The sequence below is a fragment of the Gigantopelta aegis genome, unplaced genomic scaffold, assembly GCF_016097555.1.
Source record: "Gigantopelta aegis isolate Gae_Host unplaced genomic scaffold, Gae_host_genome ctg3799_pilon_pilon:::debris, whole genome shotgun sequence".
NCBI classification, from domain to species: Eukaryota; Metazoa; Mollusca; class Gastropoda; order Neomphalida; family Peltospiridae; genus Gigantopelta; species Gigantopelta aegis.
In genome coordinates this window covers 60865-64833 of record NW_024533518.1, presented here as the reverse complement: position 1 = coordinate 64833, position 3969 = coordinate 60865, and the positions used below count along the sequence as shown (strand labels likewise).

Below are 3969 nucleotides of genomic sequence, written 5' to 3'. Positions count from 1 at the left end.
CTTGATCTCACAAATGTTAAGGATTTATAGCTAAAAAACCCGATCAATCTGATGAAGCTCTTTAGATAACTCCTCATGAAAAATAAATTGTGGACCAGCGGAGGACGATGGGTGACAAAGAGTTCCAGTATGCCAGCCGACCACCAGAAAGCCATTTTTTGTGCTAATAGCAGAAACAGTGCATCACTGTTCTCTTCACTCATATATTCAATATGTCAGAGAGATTAGCCTAGAGATTTAATGTACAATATGAACTGGTTAATAATAGTCACCTTAGTAATAGTAGAATCAGGTAATGTAGTTAAAAATGTCTCTATTGTAGTTGTCTGGATGACAATTCTATCTACAAGTCCCTAAAGTGTTAAAATAAACCAAAAGATTTAACATATCTTTCCCTGATACTTTTAATTTTGAAAGCTTTCTTTTCTTAAATAAGGAGGTGCAAGGTTTGGTTTAATTGCAGGGTTATACCCTCGTTTACCACGATTTAACAAATTGAAGTAAAAGTTATCTTGAATTGGGACCTCTTGCGCTACTTTAAAATATCTCTCTGACATTAGTATTCCAGTTTGATCAGAAGACAAGTCTACATATTGAAACTGAGCCTCAGAGCGTCCTTCTTTGAGAACAGAAGATGAAAAAATACCACCTAACAAAAGAATAACTATTAACAACACAATTTGTTTGTCTATAATCACTAACCTAGTTAATGATTGTAGCTGTTCTAAAGGTAGATTTTGGAAAGTTTGTTTTTGTTCTTCCATTGTCATACTCTCGTGGTATTTGTCTAGTTTGTCAGGAGAAACTATTACCGACAAATGTTTCTCATGAAAAGCTGTGAGGTACTTTTCGAGTTTACCCGAGTCAGTGATACCAGATTCTACCACTGCAATATTTTAGACCAGTATTCCTAACAAACAATTCAATCACACACTATACTTCATTATAGCACCTGGCATAATTTGGAAGATATAACATAATTTGATCCAACAAAGCAGATCTATAAAACAATAAAGGAATGATAATTGTACTAAATTGATTGAGCACAACTTTATACCGTTTGGTCTGAGGCCATTTCACCAATCAGTTGTAGGAATTCTCATATTCTAAATATCTAATAGCTGCCAGTTTTTAGTTCTAGAAAGGCATTTTGAGCTGGACTCATATCAACTGCATCTAGTAATAACAATATAAACACCAGTAGAGAGTGATATTACAATTAAACTAGTCTACCCCCATTCACAAGAGAGGGCTGACATTGCCAGACTAAATTAAATTAACTTACATATTTTTTGTGGCTCTTCCAGCAACATATTCAGGACATTATCTCCTGAACTGCACCAAGTATAGAATGTTACTTCAACATAGTGTCCTCCTACCTGGTAATTGAGACTATAACATCTTGTGTCTTAATGTCTAATCCTTTATAAAGAACTCTATAATCTTCCACACTCTAGAATATCGAAGTACGGAGAGATAAGTTGCTCAGATATCGTACTGGTTGGAGCAGCCATGACAAAAGCTGTTTTTATCCCAAATATCGTTTCCTGAATTAGTTAGCTGCTCACGTGATGAATCAACTAAATGGTACTTCCGGGTACTTCCACTTCACTCTACTCAATTCTGTATTTCTTCTCCAATCTTCTACTTTATTCTACTTTTCAACAATAATTATTATTCATAAAATACGCCCGCAAAAGTCAGCATGTCACATCCTTTTATACAATGTGTAATAATCTAATGTCTTAATGACAATTTATTATAATCTATCAAACTGCTACAGCCAGGTCAGCCACTCCCACACCGACAATGGCAGAGCAGCAAGATATACCTTGTCACAACTATTTGTCCTACTGTGTCGAACCAGATGACGCTGTAAGGACTCATCATGCAGCAAACTATGATGAGAATTAAAGACCCAAAATCTCTTTAGATTTTTACACTAGAATTTTAGGCATGAGGTAGTAGTCACCAACAACACAACAATTCAATGCAAGTTAATTATTTTTCTTAGACTCCTCAAGCGACTTGATTTTCCACTATGAAGTTCACCTTTATTTCATGGGTTATGAGAATGCTGAAGACATTCCTTTGGATGACAAAGAGAGAACTCAATGGACATTCAGTCGAAAAGCTACCATTGAATTGACTCAGTAAGTTATACAAGTATATAATGTTTCTTATTATCCTTCTAGTAACTGGGCACACTGAAAATGAACCCAAATTTTAAATACCACAGTGGTAATTCTGATCCTAAAGGATTGGTAGGAAACAATTTTTCTATTTAGTTTGTTTATGTCATGTTAACAGGTCATATTGGTATTGCTGTACTGACGTTTATGCAGCCTGCGATAGGTTTGAGAAACTAGGTGTTGAATTTATCAAGACCCCAGATGGAGGTAAAAGTCTCATGCTTATGTTTGTGTTCTGTAATAAGTAAGTTTTTACTTTTTCATTACAGGTAAAATGAAGGGGTTGGCATTATTAAAGATCCTGACGGCTATTGGATTGAGATACTAAATCCAAATAATATGACTAAATAGTAATGGATTAATTTGTAGTGTATGTGTGCGTGGCTATTTGAGAGAAATAACTTTAATATGAATGAATTGTGAAACTGTAATCATGTGACTATAAGTTCAAGGATTCAATTAATATAAAGTAATACTATTAATATAAAGTAATACTAATACTATATTATGTAGACACACACACATGCACAAGACAGACGAGACACACATAATACCAGTCAAATTGGAACAGTCTTATAATACAAAATCATCTCATAATGGAGTGTTGAATAATTTGAAACTTTCATTCAGTGATATTGAAGACATCGAGTCCTGGGATCCAATTTTTGCCAAAGTGGGTCCGAGGAAGACAAACTACTGGGAATAGTATTTGGTCCCAGAGTACTTTTCAGGATCATCGCCACTAATACTACTAAGGTTGTGTTACTAGCAGAACTGATCATACTGTCACGTGGGGTAGAACCAATATCACCTGATGGAGGAAAGAAATTTTATTAACTTCACAAGTAAACTACAAGAGAAATGGATATGACTGATGTCAGTCTTCTAAAACTTCTCAAACTGGTTTAACTCACTTGAGTAACTGGATAGTGTCGAGTCCCTTTTGGAGTTCATGGAAAGTGATGGCCAAGGAAGAACGTGGTGAAATTGGAACAGAGAATATGGAGCGGGGAAGTTCCGACTATCCCTCTTGTTTCTAATGTAAGAAGCTAACTCTTTTAGACTTGTAGCTGATCCAACAGAGATATAGATTCCTAAAATATATATAACAGTTTTACTAATATATATCCAAATGGTATATATATCTTACCCTAGAATCAGAGGGAGGGATTTGCAGTGATTTACGAACAACACCAGCTGTATGAACTCTCTTCCTCATGCTATGTGAGAGTGGTCGACCACGTGTTAGAGTAGCTGAGCCTGTCACCATAATACCAGTCAAAGCTTGTGTTCCATGAGATTGTAGTTTATCGTCTGACAGAGAGAGAGAGAGAGAGAGTATGTTATACATGGTGACTGTATCTATACCTCTAATTGTTAACATTTGAGAGAAGAACAAATCCCATATTTCTTGGACCCTTCTTGTTTTTCTTCTACTGTGTCCGTCTAAACATTCAGATCATCAGATTATTATAGCATTTAAAATTGTCCTTACTTGAAAAATAATAGTCTCTTTACCCTTTGTCATTTCTACAGCAAAACGATTTTTCATGTCCAGGTACTTGTTCTCTCAGCATGAGCTCTGATGTCTACAGTAGAGAACAATCATATCTTATTATTCTTTTAAGTATATTTACTTTGTACTGTTGTTTGTAATCATACAACTTCAGATCCAGTTGGTCCTGCTCGAGTCATTTTGCGAGTCTTAGCAAATAGTAAGCTTTTCTCAAAAGAGGAAAGACTTTACGTCGATGCTTTGTGAAGCCAATCTACAACT

General features: G+C 35.3%; 1 pseudogene; it reads left to right on the top strand.

Moving 5' to 3' along the window:
* Positions 1 to 1809: 1809 nt before the first annotated feature.
* Positions 1810 to 2543, top strand: LOC121392424 (annotated as a pseudogene).
* Positions 2544 to 3969: the final 1426 nt, after the last annotated feature.